Source organism: Canis lupus, chromosome 23, assembly GCF_048164855.1.
Source record: "Canis lupus baileyi chromosome 23, mCanLup2.hap1, whole genome shotgun sequence".
Classification (NCBI taxonomy): Eukaryota; Metazoa; Chordata; class Mammalia; order Carnivora; family Canidae; genus Canis; species Canis lupus.
The window spans coordinates 41483801-41505940 of record NC_132860.1 but is presented as its reverse complement, the minus strand read 5'-3'; the positions used below and the strand labels follow the sequence as shown (position 1 = coordinate 41505940).

The 22140-nt window shown below is 41.5% G+C and overlaps 1 long non-coding RNA gene across 2 annotated transcripts in view; it reads left to right on the top strand.

Annotated features, from left to right (window-relative positions):
- LOC140615140 (uncharacterized) overlaps window positions 1–18489 on the top strand; it is a 45116-nt gene extending 26627 nt beyond the window's left edge. Inside the window, exons 3-5 of one of the 2 annotated variants that reach the window (XR_012015804.1) lie at window positions 6404–6574; window positions 7466–7704; window positions 18075–18489. This is a non-coding gene — a long non-coding RNA (uncharacterized lncRNA). The remainder of the gene's footprint in view (window positions 1–6403; window positions 6575–7465; window positions 7705–18074) is intronic. The other variant, XR_012015803.1, reaches the window with a different exon arrangement.
- The last annotated feature ends 3651 nt before the right edge of the window (window positions 18490–22140 follow it).

The following is a 22140-nucleotide window of genomic DNA, read 5'->3' as shown; positions in this document are numbered from 1 at the left end:
CACCCCAGAAGGGGTGTGCTGACCCCTCAGGGTTAAGGCGCTACTAGTTCAATGGTTTCTCAAGCTTCCTGGTCCCTGGTTCCCAGGAGTCAGTCCTCTCTTCCTGCAGAGAGTGCAGCAAAACTGGCTTCTGTTCTGACACTCCAACCACCTCAATCCCAGTCCAGTGTCCTAAGGGAAGGCCAGTACTCCTTGGTACCATCAGGGTGTTTTGGTCAAAAGATCTGTGGGCCTTGAGAGCAACTCATTTAACATCCAAAACAATTACCATGCCCCGACTCCCATCAAAGACCATCTGATTCCTAGTGAACCCTAGCCAAACAGAACCTACAATTTTTACCAGATCTACTTCAGATCCAGCACACTGGAGGAACAGCAGGCAGGACTCCACAAGTTGCTGGGAGCCTGGAGCCCTGCCAGGCCCAAGAGCCCCTCCTGGGGCCACACACTCAGGAGGTCAACGTCCTGAGCCCACCCTACCGATGATGGCCCTACAAACTCCAAGTCCCACTCCACTGCATCCACACCAACACACATGCCATTTCTCTAGGAAAGCCAATCTCCTTGGAGAAAGGCTGCTCCAGTTTGGGAACTTAGACCCAGAATATGGGCTTCCTTCCAGCCCTGGAACTCTGGCTGCCAGGATGCCAGACCCAGGGATCTTGCTTAACCCCAAAGGACTCAAATGTTGGTCCTTAAACTGCCACCTTGAACCCAAGGAGCATCTGGGGGCTGACAGAATACAGATTTGCAGGGTCACCTGGTTCTGAGGGGTCCCTCTGCTCCTGCCCTAGTCTTGGATGCAGTCCACTTCTACGCTGTTGGGATTTACCTGCAGGACTCTTGCTGGATCTGGCTGTCTGAAGGCTTTATTTAGCACCTTTAATTCAATATTGTTCCTTAACTCCACTCAATATTTTTTACTGGATGCATTTGCTTTTTATTTATTTTATTTTATTAAAGATTTATTTATTTATTTATTTATTTATTTATTTATTTATTTGTTTATTTATTTGAGAGAGAAAGAGAGATAGAGAGAGAGAGAGGAAGAAAGAAAGCCAGCACACAATCAGGAGCAGCAAAGGGAGAAGGAGAGAGAATCTCAAGCAGACTCCATACCCCAGCACTAAGCCAGGCAGGACTTGATCTCAGGACCAGAGAACAAGACCCCAGCCTAAACCAAGAGTTGGTAGCCCAACTGACTGTGAAGGCCAGGTTCCCCCAGAGGCATTTATTTTTTTTTTAAGAAAATTCATATTGCTGTTGCTCAAAAGCTGAAATGCTCAGTATTTTAAAAGGTAACATAATAAGTACAGTGCAAACTATGTATCTAAATTAAATAAAAGATAAAAAGACAATAAATACAAATAATAAATCTAAACATTTTACAAAAAGTAGAGAGTACCATGAACTCATGAATAGGGAGACTGGAATTGTTTATGTAAGACAGTCAGAAATAACAAATTTCTTTTACTTTACATATTCTAGAGAGAATATTTCTTTCTTTATTTAAAAAAAATCTAATGTAGAAATATGATCAAGTTCTTACAAAAAATATGCTCAAAAGGAGGACAAGATAGAAACTGTCCTGCAGCCCATTTCCAGGCTCTGTGATTTTGGTTTTTTGTTTTGTTTGTTTGTTTAAAGTTTATTTGTTTATTCATGAGAGACACAGAGAGAGAGGCAGAGACATAGGCAGAGGGAGAAGCAGGCTCCCTGACGGGAGCCTGATGCGGGACTTGATACAAGGATCCCATGATCACGCTCAGAGCCAAAAGGAGACGCTCAGCCACTGAGCCACCTAGGTGTCCCAGGCTCTGTCATTTTGGACAGAACTTGCCACTCTTTCTTTTTCATGCACGTTCCCATGAGGTAATTTATGGTGATGTGTTCTTGAGTTACAAGTCTTACTCTATATAGGAGAGAAATCAGGCCACATTCTTTTTCCAATTGACTATTTTTCAACAATAAGAATTCCTGACATAGTCACCTAGTTAAAAACTTTCATGACTTTGATTATTTATATGGACCCAGATTAGATCTTCTCTCTCTTTTTTTTTAAAAAAGATTTTATTTATTTATTCATGAGAGACACAGAGAGAGGCAGAGACAGGAGAAGCAGACTCCATGCAAGGAGCCCGATATGGGACTTGATGAGCCAAAGGCAGATGCTCAACTGCTGAGCCACCCAGGCATCCCTGATTAGATCTTCTCAAATGGCTTCTTATGCTGAGAGGTACTATAGTTAGTGATGGCCTCAGTCTCCAGAGTGAGGATTCTCAGATCTTCCTCCTAATGATTTAGGAAGACAAAATATAAATGGAGGATTTTCCTGTGCCCCAAATTAAGGTGATTTTAATTTTCCTGGGAACTAAGAGTATGACTTTCAAAAGAGGCGAGATTGGGAAGAGTGTGCTGGAGGAGGGGGAAGGAGGGAGGACCAGGAGGACCTCCTGAGTATGTGAACACTCCACTAGGCCCCCTGGCCTTTTTGTGTTTACCCTTCTGGCTCCACTTTATTCTTGTTCCTATTGTCCTTTATTCATCTAGACTCCTTTATCAGCATCCTTGTTAGATTGTGATTCTCTTAAGTGTGCTTTGCATGCCTCCACATGAGCTCCACATCCCTATGGCTTCGACTACAATTCTACAACTCAAATTTCCTAACAGAAGATAACCTCCATGTTCCAAATTGGTATTTCTAAATATCTAGTGGGCAAAACAATGAAATTTATTATAGACTGCTCACTCTCGATTTATTTTAAAATATCCTCAATATCTTCACTCTACTTCCACCTTCAACCATCTTCTAAATCTGCTGCTTTTTTGAAAATTATTTACGATAAATTTACATTCTTTCTTTTGTCAAGTATTTATGTCAAAGAAGAGCAACCAAAACATAACAAAATGATGAAAATAACAATTTGTTGTTTTATAGTACAGAATCAACATGATGTTTAACTAAAAGATGTTTGATAAATGATCTGAAAACAAAGCTGTCATAACTCTCTCTAGCCACACAGTGCTGTCATAGAAGAGGCCCCCTGACACCTCTGGTACCTTTGGAATAGGGTGGAGTCTCCAAGGATAAGGACATGGGGTGGATGGCAATTCATAGAAGGTCTGGACTAGCCTCCTGGAATTTGATGGGTGTCAGAATTACCTGCTACTTAAGGAGAGGGATTTTTTTCTTCTTGGTTATATTAAGTAGAACACTCATTAAATCTCTTTCCCCAAAACCACTTTTATCAATAGGTGTCAAAACCTATTTGCAGCACAGGAGCATTCCTATGAGCTTTGCAAATGTTGCCCAAATTCCCTTATACATAATAACTCATCTTGGTCCTTTTCTGTACATCTCATGCCTATCTTTGCCATCATCACATTTGACCAGGGACAAATCAGGAATAAGAAAGAAATTTGAGAAACCTGTACTCCTTGTGCAATTTTGAACAAGACATGAATAGATGATATCTGATTGTCTTTTGGTTCTCTCTAATAAAAGCACCATTTTATATTATGTATGGCAGTGGTGTAAAGGTATGTATTTGAGATTTGTTTACTTAATTATAATGAAGATCATAATCTATGATATAATGCATAGAATATGTACAGTGGTTCTCATCTTAATTTCTCAACTACAAATAGGTTTTTAAAAAGCATCAATATCTTAATGGTGTTTAATATCTAATATAAATATGAAAGGCATCTTTTTCTCCCCAAACAGACTTGTGTCATCTGGAAATATTTTACTTACTTCTTTCTAACTAAATCCCACTTATCCATCATGCCCAGGTTTAATAATTCATTTTTTGAGTGTAATTTGATCTCTAGTCCAGTATTTTCATTGTAATTCCCAACATAGAAGTAAATATTCTCTATTAATGTCATGCAATAATTTGTAAAGTATGAAAGAGTAAGGGTAATTCTGAGATAATTGTGGTTGTAAAGTTAGAAAAAAAATGAATATTAACCCTTGTGTCATGGCATAGATTTCCTTCCTCACTATTGCAGTTTTCATCGTGAAGGAGAATAATTAAACAAAAAATAAAGGCCTAAGAAAAATTTAGGTGTATATAATCTCAGAGAAACTTTTTCCGAAGTATGACGTATAGGTCACTAAACATAAAGTAAAATGAATTAAAATGCTTGAAAATAACATTTGTGTGTTGAGACACCATTGCAAATGAAAGGCAATAATAGGAGAACATATTTGACATGCTTACATCCAACAAATGACTCCACAAAGAAGAAAGAGAATCTAAAAGTCAATAAGAAAAACACAAGTCAACTTGTTTGAAAAATGAGGAGAGAGATGATATGAACAGGCAGTTCACCATACAAGAAAATCCAAGTGGCTGATAACCCTATGAAAAAGTTTTCAGTGCATTTGGTATCAGGCAGGGGCAGATTACAACCACAATGTAAACCACAAAATGACAAAAATATCAAAACAGGGGATGGCAAGTATTTGCAAAAAAATTTAAAAACAGAGGGAATAACATAATCATCTGTTGCTGAAAAGCATGTAAATTGGCATTCAATTTGGCAAACTCTTTGTTAGGCATAACATGCATTATGGCCCAACTACTTCAATAGCAATGCACACATATGATTCAAAATGATGTGCATGATGTCTTCATGGCAGCAGTATTTATGTTTACCCAGATTGGAAGTGAACATATTCATCAACAGCAGAATGAGTAAATGATGATATACTCATATCATGGAATACTATGAAACAAAATAATAACAATTGCTATGTACAGCAGCAGGGATAAGTCTCACCAACATAATTTTAAACAAATGAGATCACACACAGAAGAACATGTGCTATGTGACTGCATTTACATAAATTTCAAAAAATACAATAATTAGAACCAGGATATATTAATTACCAAGATGAGGTTACCTCTATGGGAGAAGAGGTTAGAGTTGGGGTAGGGTAGGCAATACTGGGGGTTGAATGTGAGAATATATTTACTTTGTGTTATGAAATACAACTTTCTTTGACAATATCTTTACCACATGGTAAAATTCATAAAATTCATAAAATTCATAAAATTTAGAGACCTCTGGGCAGGAAGGTATATTCTTGGATCAGAAATGAGGAACTATAAACTTTCACTATGCTTCTAAATATTCCTTCATGGTTTCCTACTTAATGGATTCCAGAGACCTCTGAGGGCATTATTTTCCTCATATTATCCATTAAATTAAAAAAGGGGCGGGGGGAGACACTGAATTACATTCAGTGAACAGCATTTTCTAAGACTTGGGAAGTTAGCTCAACAGATCTCTTCTAATTATTTTGTTCTTCTGTGATACACATTTATTTTCCTTATTAAATATGAAGTCTTCAAGCCAATTTCATAAGTATATTCTTTTTTAAGTGATAATAATCTTTAGATGTTACCCATAATATTAGTTGGCTTGTGATTTACTTTTTAACATGACTATTAATTTGTCAAAGCATTAAATTGTAAGCTTAAAGTTGGTAAATGATATTATATGCAAATTATGCATCAAAAAAGCTAACAAAAAGCATGCTACTATGGTAAAAATCTATAAGAATATAAAAGAAATATACAGAGGGAATAAAAGGATGAAAACAGAAAAAAAATGCAAAGAACAGATAGCAGGCGTATTAGCATTTGAGGACTTGTACCAGATTCTGGGCTTTTTGCAGTTTTCAAGTTCGAAAAATACATTTTTGTAAAAAGGAGGATGCTGGCCAGAGGGAAGCATGTCCTAGAAGTTAAGAGCAATTTTGCAACTTTTCCAGGAACTGTGCAGGAAAAACCCTGCGTGCTACCGACAGCGGCAGTCTGTGAAGACTTGTGAGGAAGGTTTGGATGGTTATTGTTGTGTCTGCAATTTTCCTTTTTCTCCTGTCCTATTATAATGTATGGTTCTCTCTTCTTTCTCTCTCTGATCTGGTCTTTGTCAGCTCTTCAGCATTTTGCTGAAGGAGATGAAACTTCCCTCCTAGCAGGTGTATTTTAAGCAGAGCCTTGTGACTCTTAGAAACAAGCGGCAGGGATCCCTGGGTGGCGCAGCGGTTTGGCGCCTGCCTTTGGCCCAGGGCGCGATCCTGGATATCCGGGATCGAATCCCATGTCGGGCTCCCAGTGCATGGAGCCTGCTTCTCCCTCTGCCTGTGTCTCTGCCTCTCTCTCTCTCTCTCTCTCTCTCTCACTGTGTGCCTATCATAAAAAAAAAAAAAAAAAAAAAAGTTAAAAAAAAAAAAAAAAAAAAAGAAACAAGCGGCAATGTCAGAAGCCGGAACGGTCCAGCTCCTGCATCTACCTCTTAGAGAACAGCCCTGTTCTCCTTTACCCCGTGTGACAACTTTGTTGTCCCTACGGCTTAGAGGAATCGTTTTCTCCCCCGTATTTGACAGGGAATTTGCATCAAGAACGTTGCCAGCGGGGTGACCGTACCTCTCCGTCTGCTTCTCTCTGTCCATCCTTTCATTGTATCCTCGATCCAGGATCTGGAGTCCCGCGTCCCAAGGGCCGAGGAGGAGGAGCAATCAATCCTCCCGAAGCCCAGTCACTTCCTCGCCTAAAAGGTGAGCGCTGCAATGGTCAGCGACGCTGTCCTACCTGGAGCGAGGGCACGTCAGAGGGGCAGGGCGCGCTTCGGGGCCGCCCCTTCTGCTGGTGTCGCGGCCCCGCGCAGAGGCTCCGAGGGGGGCGGTGTGGGGCGTCGCCGAGTGGGGACACCCGCCACTGCACCCCTCCTGCGGTCCCCTGGGTTTCCTCGAGATCTTGAGCTACGCCCCAGGCTGGCGGGCGGAGGGCGTCAGCACCCTCACCTTTGCCGCGTCACCACTGACTTCAGCATCCAGGGAGGCCCCGCGGGGCAGGTGCGCAGAGTCCCGGGCGTCCCCGACGCTGGGAGCGGGGGCGACCCCCCTGGGCGCCAGGCCCGCCGGCCCGCACGCTCTGGGGCTCCCTCTTGCGGGCCCTTATTTTCTCCCCCCGCCCCGGATCTATCCCCGAGGCCCTTAGCTGCCCCTTTGTCGTTTTTGATTTTCCCCGCACACCGCCCGCGCCTACATCCCTCGGCGTCTCTGCAGGTTCCCGGCCGAGCAGGACGAGCCACGCGGCGGAGCGAGCGCCCCACGTCGGGAGCAAAGGGGCCTCGGCTGCGGGACCGGGGCGGGGGGTGCGTCCCTTACCAGGGGGGGTTCCGGGTGAGTTGGTATCTTCGCAATCCGAGAGTGTAGACAGGCGGGGCCGCGCCCTCCACTGCCCTGTAGGCGCTTAGGGGATGATCCGCGAAGCCTCAGCTTTGGGGACACAGGGATCCTTCCTTCCAGGACCGGCGACCCGTGGGCCTCACGGAGCCCCAGCTGCCTCCGTAGGTCTGAGTGGTGGTTCAAATGACTTTCTTGAAAATCACGCAACCCGTTACAGATCACTCACTTTCACTCACCCACTGTCTTTTTCATACACAGAGGGGAGTGCTCAGAGAGAACGTAGAGTTGCCTTTAATCCTAGAGCTCTGGATGAACAACGGAAACAGCCTCTGCTCTGAAGAAGTTTGAGCCCCACCCTGTCCTTGAAGACCTTCGGATGTCAAGCTTTCTCTGTCCACATTGTGACTGATGCAATGACCCAAGTTCCCCACCATATTGCAGTAGAGGAATGGGAGAGGGTTCCACCCACTGCACAGCATCCTCTTCCCCCCTACAGAGTAAGACCTGCCCCACGCATCTCCTCACCTCCATGTAGTATTTTTCACCAGTAACGAGTGATCAAAATAAAATCTTTCTGCCTTTTGTTCCCTTCCTCCACACTTCTCTGGTGGCTGCCTTACCTAAATCATTACCCAGGTCCCAAAGCTTGCACTTTAAATCACTGAGGAGCTGCTGGAGCTGCTCTGTGGTTCCCAGTTCCATATCTGAGTCCTTCATAGCTTATTCTGTGTGTAACAACTGGTAAAGCCTGAAGAAAATTGAACTAGCCAAGATAATGTAGGAGAATTCCATTAGAGCTTGTCAGGCCTTCTGGGGCTCTCATTTACAATTATGTGTGGAGAGGGTGGATAGCTTTCTCTGTGCTGGTGGAGATGAGGCAGGGGAACACCAATGAATGTACAATGGGAAGATTTTTGTCATTTGGGTGTTTGGTGGTTTCCTTGCTCAAGACAGGAGCAGATTTTGGCTTTGGGATAGGTTATGTTTTTGATACTTCAATAATGGTGTTTCAGAGGATAATTTTAATGGAGATGCCAATGAGATCAACTTTGTGATGTGAGTTTTGCAGAGATATATAGACTCAGTGTAGGAATGGCAGATAAAAACACAGGACATGATGAGTGCATGCTGGAAAGCCATATAGACCACAGTGAGAATATGCGGATCCCAAGGACAGAGAAAACAGTGACTGAAAGGAAAACACGACTTTATGGTAATTGAAGAAAAGGAATGCCCAATGAATGGATAAGTGTGGTAAATGTAGGAACTAATTCCACAATCTCCTTTCCTCCCTTTGACTTCCAACTCCTTGAGACTCAGTTCAAACATCCCTGACATGAAGGGATACCTGCCCCTGTTCTGGGGTTTTAGATACCATGCACTTGATAGCATAATATATAATATTCCATTATAATATATATATTATATTGGGATATTATTCAACTATCAAAAAAACTGAAATCTTACCATTTGCAGTGACATGGATGGAACAAGAGGGCACTATGCTAAGCAAAATAAGTCAGTCAGAGAAAGATGATTATCATATGATTCACACATATGTGGAGTTTAAGAAACAAAACAGAGGAGCTCAGAGGAAGAGAGGGAAAAATAAAACAAGATGAAATCAGAGAGGGAGACAAACCATGAATATTTTATTTATTTATTCATGAGAGACAGAGAGAGAGAGAGAGAGAGAGACACAGGCAGAGGGAGAAGCAGGCTACATCCAAGGAGCCCCATGCGGGACTCGATCCTGGGACTCCAGTATCATGCCCTGGGCCAAAGGCAGTGCTAAACCGCTGAGCCACCTGGGCTGCCAGAGACTCTTTATCATAGAAAACAAAGTGAGGGTTGCTGGAGGAGAGGGGATGAGGGGATGGGGTAACTGGGTGAAGGGCATTGAGAAGGGCATGAGATGTATTGAGCACTGACCTCTATTTCTGAAACTAATAATACATTGTATGTTAATTGATTGAATTTAAATTTAAAAAAATTTAAAAAGAGTCCTGTTTCTTTACTGCCCTCACATTGGAAGACAATTAATTCAATTCTAGATCATGAAAAAGAGTTGGTGAAATTAATAAATATCCAGAAGCTTGTGTAAACGTCCCTAAGAAAGGCTGAAAGTATGCCTAAACTTTAGACAAATTTTTATTTGTTTTTTTTTTTGGATCATCTTTAATACAGTATCAAAAAGTGAGTTTCTTTAAAATGAAATGAAAATAGAGAGGGAGCAAACTGTAAGAGATACTGAATTCTAGGAAACAAGCCCAGGGTTGCTAGGAGGGAGATGGGGGGGGGGGGGCGGATAGGGTATTGGTGTTAAGGAGGGTGCTTAAGTGAATAGCACTGGGTGTTATATGCAACAGATGAATCACTAAATTCAACCCTGCTAACTAATAATAAAGTATATGTTAACTAAATTGAATTTAAATAAAGTATTTTTTAAAAAGTGGGTTTCTTTCCAGAATATGATGTGGGCTTAATATTAATTAACTCGGTAACCCAGTTACCAGTGTTAATATAGCCAAAGAAAAATTACCCTGATACAGAAGAAAAGTGATTTTTTTTTAAACAGCGCCAGACATTATGGATTAAAAAGAACAATAATAAAAGTAAATAGGCATTATCTGATTAGGTTATAGTTTATTTCAAATGTATATAGTCAGCATAATTGTAATCATTGCAAATCCTATTAGCTTGAATGATAGAAGCAAGACAGGCACATATCTCTATGGCTTAACATTGTTCTGGATATTCCCAACACATTCAGAAAGAGAAAGGAATTAAAGGTATAAAAATGAAAAATATTGCCTTTATTTTCGAAACCTAAACCTATTTTATGTACCTAAAAAACTCTTCATAATTATTCACTAAGGTAGATCTAGTTATCTAAGACTTTAATTGTTTTCATATAAAAACAATAAACTACTTCTATGATGTAAATATTCATGAGAATACAATATGGAAATAGCCAAGAATCCACAAGGAAAAAAAGAGTATAATCAGAAGACACTAGCCTTAAATACATTTTCAAACATCCAATAAAATAAATAATGAAAACAATGTGATACTGAAACAAGAATTCACAGAAAGGCCAACTGAAGAGAATAGTGTACGCCTCTATGCCCGTGTCTTTCTATATAGCTATGTGTATATATATATATATATGTATATATATATATATACATATCTAGCTGTCTGTCTATCTATCTAGCTGTCTGTCTAATCTATCATCTATCAACCTTCTAGCTATCTACGTATCCATCCATTCAACCATTTATCCATCTATCCTGGAAGTCAAAGCCGAGACTCACTTGTACCCGGAGCAGCAGAAAGGGGTTCAGGCTTCTGCCAGGAATAAATGCAGACACCACCAGGAGCAGCAGCGCTCCAAATCATCATCTCTTGATTCTATGGCGGCATTCTTTCAAATGATCATGAGGTTTTTCAAAAATTAAACAAAAATTGTTCTTTTCTGTTTTCAATATTTTATTCACAGAAAAAAGGAACCATTTACAAAAGTAGAAAAAATAGAAAAATGAAAACTGTTCATATAATGACAATGATCAACTCATGGCTACTCTTAGAAAATACATTTTTCCACTTAGTCAACCAAGTTATAAGAGCAAAATTAGAGCAGCAAAATCACGAAGTTATATTAGTCTCTAAAATAAAAAAAAAAGTCACAAGCATTGATGATATTAAGGGTTTTGGGCTCTTTGCCATACTCTGGAAACAGAGTGTCCATATCCATCACAGCCAGCAACATGCTCCCCTTACTAAAAACAATTATTTTAAGGAATATTTCTGTCTTCACTTCACTCTTGTCATTTTTTGATAGGAGTAAGACTCACGGAGATCTAAGAGTTCAATATGCACAAAACGGAAGGAAATGGACAGGGTGAGGGAGAAGAGCCCTTGCCTTTGGCGTGGATGCCCTGGACTCTTGCTGGGAATGGGTCTGTCCCACCAAAGTCAGCTGGAGTCTGAGTCTGAATCAGAGGAGTCGCCTGAGGAAGATGAGCTGGGGCCACTGTGCTCAGACCGACAATAGTCATCAGCATCCCCACTGCTGGGGTCCGAGGACCTCCTGCCTTCCTTGGCTGCTTCATTTTCTCCTGATGCCCCTGAGGCATGAGAATTGCCCCCAGTGGCCGCTGAGGATTCTGTCTCTGGAGCCTGGAGCCTGGAGCCTGGAGCCTGGAGCCTGGACTCCCGTCCAAGCCCCCTTGCAGACTCCCTGCGGACAGGGACTGCAGGTCTGTGGGTCTGATCTTGGGGGTGGGCCCCCCTTCATGCCCGTGTTTCCGCCTAGCACAGGGCAGGTCTCTGTGGGCAGCATGTTCTTCAGGAGCCCGCCGGCCTCTTGAGCAGGACCCGGATCCGGCGTGCCCTGGGGCTGCAGCTCCTCGGCGCTGCTCGTGCAGCTCCTCCCGGGGCTGGGGACCGGCTGCGGCCGCCGGGCTCCCCCGAGCGCTCCGCAGGCCGCACCTGCTCTCCCCGCCCCCCCGCGAGTCCCGGGGGCTTCTCATATCCCTTCATGGGGGCCTCTTGGGCCCCCCGTGGAATCCCACCCTCCGGGAAGAAGAGTTTTCCGGGGGAGACTTCACGTCCTGCACACGCCTCTGAAACTTCCTTCCCGCTTTGTGTGGGCTCCTCCCGGTTACATGCAATTGCTTAGAGCCCGGAAGAGGGCGGGTGCTCTGCCTGGAGCCGAGCCAGTTTCTCCTCAGACGCCCCTTTCTCCTTCGGGAAATCTTGCACTTATTTGAGCCTTATCTGCTCCGGGAGCTCCCTGTATTGCTCAGACAGGCGCCTGGTCAGCTCCTGGTTCCTCAGCTTGGATACTGTTGGGGCTCCTGGGCCGCGCCTCCCTGAGGAAGCCAAGGTGAGCCTCAGGGCGTCTGGGCAAGTCTGGGGGTTTCTTGTGGCTTGTGCTTCTGCAGGTCTTTCAACACCTTCCCAGCTTCCGGCACTAACTCGGTCAATGTGCGAAATTTTCTCATGTGCTAAGAAATGTGTAACCATTTGAGTTTGCACGTTTCTCCAGAATAATCTTCAAAAGCCACTTTTCCCCAGTCCACCTGTGACTGGGTTGCTTTGAATGTGTGGCTGTGGTTGGACGGAAGGTTGGTCTCCACGCGTTCCAGCAACTTCACAATATCTGCTTTGCACCAGTGATCTGGCCTCCAGGCGATGGCATTTCTAGGATTTCTAGGCCTTTGGCCCCTTACAGTTCTAGCAGTTGAGACACCTCAGCAGGAGTCAGACTTCGTCACTCTTCAGACTCCGCACGTGAGTTGTTTTGGGAAGTTGTGCAGAGCTCTGCTTTCTGAGGAGAAAAAAGAAATGAATGAGAAAATCACAACCCACTTGAATAATTTAACCGCCCTTAACAATGCGGATAGAAAATTGGCTACTTCTGAGTTGAAATTTATGTTTACATTTTTAAAGACTTATTTATTTACTTGAGAGGAGAGAGAGAGAGAGAGAGAGAGAGTGGGGGAGGGGCAGAGGTAGAGAATCTTTCAAGCAGGCTCCCTGCTGAGTGAGGAGACTGAGATAGGGCTCAGGATCCTGAGATCCTGAGATCATGACCTGGGCTAAAACGAAGAGTGGGGACGCCGAACTGACTGAGCCACCCAGGCATCCCCCCATGTCTACGTTTCATATACTCCCTTCGCGTTTTTCAAAATTGTCTTCCTAACCCGAGCCTGCCTTCTCACCAGAGCCTGGCACTGAGCAAGACCAACAAGTGGCCACTGTTTCAAGAGGCTCAAGTTAAGATATAAGTCCTAGGTGGGGGGCGTGTTTGGCTCAGTTGAGTCTGTGTGTGCCTTTGGCTCAGGTCGTGATCCCTGGTTCCTGGGATCTAGCCCTGAGTCAGATTACTGGCTCAGCGGGAAGCCTGTTTCTCCCTTTTCCTTTGCCCCCCACTGCCCTGCTTGTGCTCTCTCTCTCTGTCTCTGTCAAATAATAAAATAAAATCTTAAAAAAAAAAAAAAGAAGTTCTAGGGCAGGAGAATGGAAAAAGAAAATAAATGCAAAATGAATGGAAGGGAAAGGCCCATTGCTCTCTGGTGCCTTGCTTGTGGCTACCTTCCAAGTGCAGGTCAGAGGTCCACGGCTGAGGGTGGAAATAGTGAGACAAACCTGGGAGCTTCTCCAGGTCTATGCCACACTGTGGTCTGTTTATGAGTGAGACCCGAGCCTGTGGTAAGTTCCTGATTTGTTTGCATTCACTGGGACCCAGTGCAATGGGACGAATGCCTTCTGATGAACTAAACTACTTCTCTCTTCAAATGTCAAAGATCAAGTGAGAATATGAGGACATTTATGATTTCCTCTGGGTAACTGATCCGCATCTTGAAGCCTCAGTGCCTTTGACCAAAACCACACGAGGCTTTCCTTCAGTTTTAGGGCCAAACCAAATCTAAAACTACATGACATCTACATTCCCTCTAGATATCCCAATTTTCATACACAAGGAACATAATATAAAGGACACAAATATATAAATTTATAAATGTCAAAACAAGGACAGATGAAAATTCGATAGAGTAAACTAGAGGAACTTACAGGATTTTTGGTACCTTGGTATAATACATTTGCTTGGGAAAGTCTTAAGCCTGCTGACAGTTAACTAATTTTGCCAAGAAAAAAGTCAGAATTATTTACTTAAAAGTGTATGCTCACCTGGTGAATGTGTAATTGGTCTCCTCAATGCCTATAGGAAAACCCAACCAGTTGGGTCAGTTCTGTGTGCTCTGGACTCTCTGTACTAGAAGGCAGCTGAGGCTTTCTGAGTTCCCACAGTCCAGCCAATTCAAAAGCCTCCGCTAAACAAACTTATTTTGCCTTTGCAAAGCCTTTACACTGGATCCTGAAGCTCCACCCAGATTAGGTCTGGAGTAGGCAGGACCAGGGGAGGATGCACCTTTCTGGCCTTGACTAGAATAACCCCTTTCTCATTCTCCAAAGACAATCTAATGAAATTACCCTCCTGTTTTTCATTCATCCTTGGAATTATTTTTAAACAATATGCATATGGAAAATTTTTGTCTGGGTTTCTGGGTCCCCAAATTCTTTTCCCATTCCCGCTTGCACATCTGACTATATTGCAATATGGTGTTTGAATGTAGGTCCTTCCCTTTGGTGTTAATTTCAGTGCTTTCCCATGCTGTAGCATCTGATATTTTCTCATCTTCAGCATGGCCACCTAAATCCTTTCAATCCTGCTCAATTTCTCCTTAGTCCTCAGAGTTTAAGGTGACATTTGAGATCAAAATGTGATTGGGGCCTGGGTGTCCCAGTCACTAAGCTTCTGCCTTAGGCTCAGGTCATGATCTCAGCATTCTGGAATCCAGCCCGAGATGGGCTCCCTGCTCATTGGGAGTCTGCTTTTCCCTTTCCCTCTCCTCCTCCCTGCTGTGCTCTCGCCTGCTCTCTCTCTCTCCCTGTCAAACAAATAAATATAATCTTTAAGAAACAGTGAATGATTCTATTCAATTTTGTAATGGAGATGGGATTTGAAAAAAAAAAAAAAGAACAAAAAAGCCAGATGATTTGGTGAAAGCAATTGGATCAAAGTCAAATTGGCTACCAAGATATCATGGGCAATGATCATTATATTTTTTAATAATTTAGCTTTTTCTAAGTAGATAATGCATTGAATGATTTGAAAAAGACCTCATATTTCAATGTTGGCAATTATTTCTGAAACCTCAGTTTCCTGACAAAAAGTTAGAGATAGTAATAGTAAATGGGCTTGCAGAAAATGACACTGTTAACTGTACAGCAAAGGCAGAAATTAGAGGGTTAGTGCTTTCATTAGTCTAGCAATGAGTTGTTTCATATAAAGTAAAATTTAAAAACATGATATGTTTTCTGGTGCTGATTGTTATTCCATGATCGTTATATCTTTTCACTATGAAAAAGAATGATGATAATAGTTCCCAAGGACTGAGAACACACTGCTACTCTCCTTCCTTAATGATTGTTTTTAAATGTAGGTGTGTCTGTAGTAAAGATAGAAGGGCAAATTAAAAAGCTTAGTATAGTCACGTGAGAGGATTCTTGTTGAAATCTGGTCCAATTTTACAAAGTTTAATCCTATTAACTCTCATATATTCAGAAATTGGTTTCAGTGATGAATTCTGTTTGAGATACGAACATCAAAGAAGAAATTTTAGTTTCATGACTATGGCTTATGTGTGAACGTTTTTGTGCATTTTAATCAACATTTTGTGATTAAGGCTTTTTTCAGGATCATGTATGAGGGACAGGAGACATACAGATCTGTGGCATTATATTAATGTCTTCATTTAATCAATTTTTTAAAAAATGTATTATCTCTTTTTTTTCACAGTTTATTTATTTATTTGAGAGAAAGAGGGAGAGATGAGAGTGCCTGAGCACAAGTGTAGGGAGGGGTAAAGGGAGAGGGAGAAGTAGGCTTCCCAGCTGAGCAAGGAGCCCAGTGCCCAACTAGATCTCAGGACCACGGGATCATGACCTGGGCCTAAAGCAGATGCTTAACTGACTGAGCCACCCAGGAACCCTCCCCCTTAATTTTTTATTACCTCTTATAGGGATGTTGTTTTACTAACCAACAAGCTGTTTTATATCCTCAAACTGACAGATTCTTCCTGCAACTGTGAACTTAACAGAAAATGCTTGTTGGTTGAATTATGATAGTTGCCTAGAAGTCAAAAGATTGTTTTTTTTTCCCCCCCTCTTGTATCTTGGAGAGTAATAGCTTGCTGATTTTGAGTCAAAGGTGGGAGTTCTGGCTCCAGCATTTAGTACCAGAGTGATTTTGGACAAGAAATCATAATGGGATGGTTTTGACACTTAAATGGAATAATAAAAGTAGAAGAGTTTAGTGAACTGCCCTTTGTTAAACCAATCACTGGCTAGTCACATTACTAATTGATTCTTCAGACCAATCATGACTTACCTATGCAGCCACACACTGAATCAAACTCCTGAAGTCCAAGCTTTTTGGAGGAAATTAACACCCCAACAAAATTAAGGTTGTTTTGTACAAGAAGTGGGTCAGAAAGGCGTATGCCTGTTGGCTAGGCAACCAACAAAGTTATCTTATAGAAATTTTTACTTACTTTTGTAAGTAAAATGCAAAAAAGAAAAAATGAAATATATTTAGCAACTGGAACCTATGCATATCCCAAGCGAGCATGGATTTAACTAGAAGGTAATTAATGTGGTGATCACTATTGGATCATATGTATGACCAGCCACTGTGGTGGTTAGGTTTTAGTTGCCTGATATATATTTGGTTATGAGAATTGCTTTCAAACTTGCCTGCAAAAACTTTAATCATATTAAAATAAAATATTTTTTATCAACATGCTTAAGATTATGGAATTCTTATAGTCTCTGCCTCTGTGGCTGAGGCATCTTGTTACTGGACTAACTTTCAAAGTAGAGGAGATAGTCTCTTTTTATGTAGATGTCTAGTTTGCACATGGCAGAAATCTTTCTGGATTTTGGAATGAATTGCTGAACTACGTGGCAAGCCCTCACCACTGTTTTTTGGGAAAGGAATACTTTCCTTTAAAATATTCTTGCCTTATCTCAAAGATCTACTCTTTATGAAGGGACATAAATAGTCCCCAAACATTAAGACCAAAAAATACACAAAAATCTTAAGTGTGTATATAAATATACATTCATGCTTGCCATCTATAACAGCTTGGTTTTGGACCTATCTTAATTTTCTTTATCCATTTTATTATTTTTACTGTCAACTGATTTTATTTTAAATTATTTTCCTTTTTTAAAATGATTTTTATTTATTTGAGAGAGACAGAGATAGTGAGAGAGAGCATGAGCAGGGAAGATAGGGAGAATCAGGCTCCCTCCTGAGTAGGGAGCCCAGTGTAGGGCCTGATCCCAGGATTCAGGATCATGACCTGAGCCAAAGGCAGACTCTTAATGGATTGAACTACCCATAGTAGTGTCCCAACTATCAACTGATTAAACAAAACTGATACTGACTTAATCAGATTTGATGCACTTATTAACACTTTTACGGTATAAAAATGTAAGTTTGCAAGTAAAATTTGGGAGTGTTAAAGTTAGGGATATAGGTGATCAAAATTTGAGACCTGTCTCAGGGCACTTGGGTGGCCAAATTGGTTAAGCATCTTGCTCTTGGATTCTGTCCAGATAGTGACCTCGGTGGTGTGAGACTCAGCCAGGTGTGGGGCTCTGTGCTCAGTTCAGAATCTGCTTAGACTGTCTCTCCTTCTCCCCTGCTGCCTCTGCTCCCCAGACTCTCTCTCTAAAATAAATAAATAAATCTTTAAAAAATTGAGACCTATCTCAGTAGTAACAGACCCAGTTTACTTGATTCCAAAACATGATGCACTTTTATATATCAGAATAACTTATGACTTCACCATCAAGCAAGATAAACAATCTTCTGTTGTTACTCATCTAGATCTATTCATAGGAGAACATGCAAAGGGAAAAATGTCTTTGTTTGAATTATGGGGGAGGGGGCATTTTAGTAATAGACACATATTTATACCTTTGACAAGCACAGGGAATTGCTTAGTATTTTCCTCTGACTCCGTCAAGAATTGCTCTTAGAATTTTCCTTCTAGCTACAAAGTGGAGTCACTTGGTTCTGGGCATTTTTGGAAGCAAAAGCTCTTAGAAAATCATATTTTGTGCTAAGAGAAGAAATATTTCGGAAGAACAAAAACCCTGAATGTTTCCTTTTTGCAATTTTGAAGTGACAAGATAGTTTGTATCATTTCAGATATTAAGTCAATTCAGAAATTGTCCAGGAATTTTAAAACTGATTTTAACTGGAATATTCTTTTTCTTTCCACAGTGGAGATTTCCTGCGATAAAGAAATAACCAATTATGATATCAGACTGACTGTGAGAAGTTTGAGATGTAGACATGACTGTCTAGATGCATCTTTGAATTCAGAAAGATCTAACTATTTTGCTGTGTGGAGAAGATCAAAACATATTATTGGTGATGACTTCACCTCTAGAAAACAGTATTGGGAGGTGGATGTGGGTAACTCTTGGGAGTGGGCTCTAGGAGTCTGTATAAGGATTCTTAAATAAGGAAGAATGACACTGATAGAATCTAAGGATATGTTTCTTCTGTGTTTCCAGGAGGCGGGTAATTGTTACAATCCCTTATCCACTTTTTCAGTGTTTGTCAGTAAAGAAATCTCTGGGTCAGTTGGTATGTTCCATCTTCTAAAATTAAATGATCTCTTGTGGCCCATTTATCTAGAATACGTGCTATGGTTACACGCCTGGTTGGAGTATGCTGGAGTTACAGAAATACACAAATGTGTGATTTAAACTTAATGGTCTGGTGTAGGACACAGAGTTTGCCCATCACAGACAGACTTGGTTATCTACAATGCCCATGTCAATCTGAAACCTTCTCCCACCTCTTCATCTAGTGTATCCTACCTATAAATTCACCGCCAGAAGAAAAAAACATCTGTTTTCCAGGGAAATCTCCACTGACCTCAGGACCAAACTAGGCCTATGAACATGAACTCCAAATATGTGGTCATTTCTTTTACAATAATGTGAATTGCAAGAGATAAAATGTTCACTGACATATCACCAGCAGATAACAGAGTGTCTAGGAGAGAATGTGCCCTTAACAAATAATTGATGCATGAATCAATTAATAAAAGGGTAAGATGATTGTCTTATTGGCAATAGGGTTTGATTACAGTATGCTACCCAATAATCTTTGCTAAAGTATTACAAATTATCTACGCTCTTTCCCAAATTCCATTTCTGAAAGGAAGATAGTTTTGAAGTATATATGGTTCCACACATTCCTCATTAATAATTGAGAATAGCAAGTAGCAGAAATTCTATCAGCTATTGAAAATGGCACAGATAAAGCAATGGGGAGAGACAATGTTGAGGATCATAGGGAATGAAGAATATGCACATGGTTCTCAAAGTTTCATTCAGCTCCCCCAGCATCATAATTACCTGAGCCTTATTTCAAATCCAGTTCTTGGCCCAAACCCATGACCTATGGAAACAAAAATATCGCATGGGGGTTGGGGTTGAAATCCATGGTTTATCAGTTTTTCCAGGTCATTCAGATGAATGTTCAGCTTTGAGAAATACTTAATTAAGTTGGTTTACAGATACAAAGTCTACATAACTCTCCTTCACCTGAGAGCTAGAGTTTCATAGGCACAATTTGATTCATTAGTATTTATTAAATAGTCTTTAATGAAAGAAATATAAGAGTGGAAATTGAGATATTAGAGACAGTGTTGAGAACCTCAAAAATAAAATTTGGATAGTCACTTTTCTTGAATTCTTGATTTCTTAAAAACCCCTTTTTTTCTCAGAAAATTCAGACCACATAATAGTAAAAACAAAACAAAACAAAACAAAAAAATCCACCTAATGTAGGTAGTTGAAAAAGCGAATTTAATTTACTTTTTTGAAGATACTTCAGAAAAGATATTGCAATCAAAATTTTTAAAGAGATTATTTATTTATTCATGACAGACACACACACACACACAGAGAGACAGAGAGAGAGAGAGAGAGGGAGAGAGAGGCAGAGATATAGACAGAAGGAGAAGCAGGCTCCACGCAAGAAGCCCGAGGAGAGACTGGATCCTGGGACTCCATGATAATGCCCTGAGCCAAAGGCAGATGCTCAACCGCTGAGCCACCCAGGTGTTCCAGGTATGATGGTTTTTGGGTATACTTCAAATGCTGGAAATATGTGATGAGAAGATTGCAATGTATTACATGCAAATATGTGGTGGATCTTTATGCATATAAGTTTTACATACATATAAATTTTATACCAAATTTGGGTGTTGGCAATATTAGAGCAGTGTTCTTTTTTGGAACAAGACATCAATAGGCATTCTAAGGTATCAGTGTCAGAGGTAATGGTCTCATGACCCTAACAATTAAGAGGTGGGGCATTGGTACAGGGAAGAACAAAATACCCACAGAAACCAGACGGCCTAAGACTCACTTGATGAATGGTTTACCTGACTGTTGACTGAATGGGCAGGCATTGCCATTGGATTACCAAAGAGAAACTTTCCAGTGAATATGCTATGAGAGTTTACAAAAATTAATTCCAGGTACATTCAAGATGAAAAAGCAAATTCATCATTTTAAAAGAAGTGAATATAGGAAAATATCTTTTTGATTCTGTGTTAGAGATGGATTTCCTGGTGAAGAAAGAAAAAACACATTTTAAATAAGGTTAACTACTGATCAATTGAACTGCAAAAATTTTAAGAATATTGTTTTCAAAAGACACTCTAATGGAAGTGAGGGGTAAAACCAATAAAGGGTGAATCTCCAAAATATGAAAGAGTACTTCCACCTGGAAGAAAACCTGAGATGGCCTTCCCACTATGAAAATCACCTGAAACTGTTACTTCAGAGAAAGGGAAGAAAGCAATAAATGGGAAGATATTCTCAACCTCGCTCATAGAGACAGAAAATTAAAATGACAATCACTGGCATCGGATGAGCATTGAAAATACTAATATATTAAATTATAGTAATAAGACAGGGCAACTCTCCTGGCTGAGCAAAGAGAAACTGACAGGAGGAGGGGGGAATGTTATGGGAGACTGTTGGGGCAGGAGAGGGGTACGGAGGTGTATCTAGGCAGGTTTGGGTATGCTGGGTCCAATCTTCCCACAAGGTCACCTGAAGGTAACAGGGTGAGTAGGAGACCAGAGGGTGACAGTGCCAGAGCCTGTAGACCAGGGATGCCTGTTGTGCCAGTGCTTGCATTACAGGGAGCCACCCCCCCACTCAGGACATCAAAGGCACTACAGATGTGCAGGACAGGTGCAGAGCTCTTGGCAACTCAACTGTGGCTCTCCGACAATTCCGGAAGCTACAGCAGGAAGAGTCTTGAAGGAGTCTCTTGCAGTTTCCACCATATCTTGCTATTACATATTTTAAAAGTGCATTTTTCCTCCTGTTCTGTCCTCAGCAGCTCTAAATTCTGCATCCTCTAATCACACGAGACCATGTAAGCTCCCTTTCTGAAGCCCAGGCCATCCATTTTAGCCAAGCGCTGTGCTTGGTTCTGTGTCAAATCCAGTGTCCCTACCCTGCCACATGTCTGGCAGTGACAGTGGAGACACAAGATGGCTGGCCCTTTGACAGTTTTGAAAGCATAGGTTGCACTTGTTTCCAAAATGAACTCACATTAGGGGATCTGGTCCAGGCACTTGGGGTACAGAGCAGGATTCTCCCACATTGGACAGTGCCCAGGAATCCTTAGGATTGGACAGCACTCAAAGGAATCAGAGACCTCTTACCCAAAGGTACTGGGCAGTACCTCTTGACGGGTCTGATTTGGAAGCTCCTAATGCCCTGGACAAGGGAAAGGGAGGCTGACTTTGCACAAGGGTTCAGTAGTCCCTGTGTGGGAGGATCTCACACGTGAGGACACTAGATGAGACAAGGTAGTGATGGACCTTTGTGTGATGATCTTGGAGCTTCCTGATCTCTTCTTGAAAGGCCTGACATTTGACCCTTTTACTCTAAAAAGGCCACAACTCTATGCTTCTTCCTCCCCTGTGTAGGATCTGGTGTTCAATGATGACCCATAAGGGGCTTCTCTTCCCACCAAGTACTTCCTAATGAAAGGATATATTGAACGTACTGATCACACACACACACACACAGACACACACACACACCTTGTAGTGGGACCAACTGCTCACAACACTACATGTGCCTAGAAGCTGGTCTCCAGAAACTCAGCCAAAACCCTAGCCCCACTCCACCACCACTGCCAAAGTCTGGCTTACATAATTCACTCAGGAAAATAAATACACAGTAAAAATCAAAGGGAGTTATTGATTCTTAAACCTAGCTGCTCTGAGCACACACACACACAG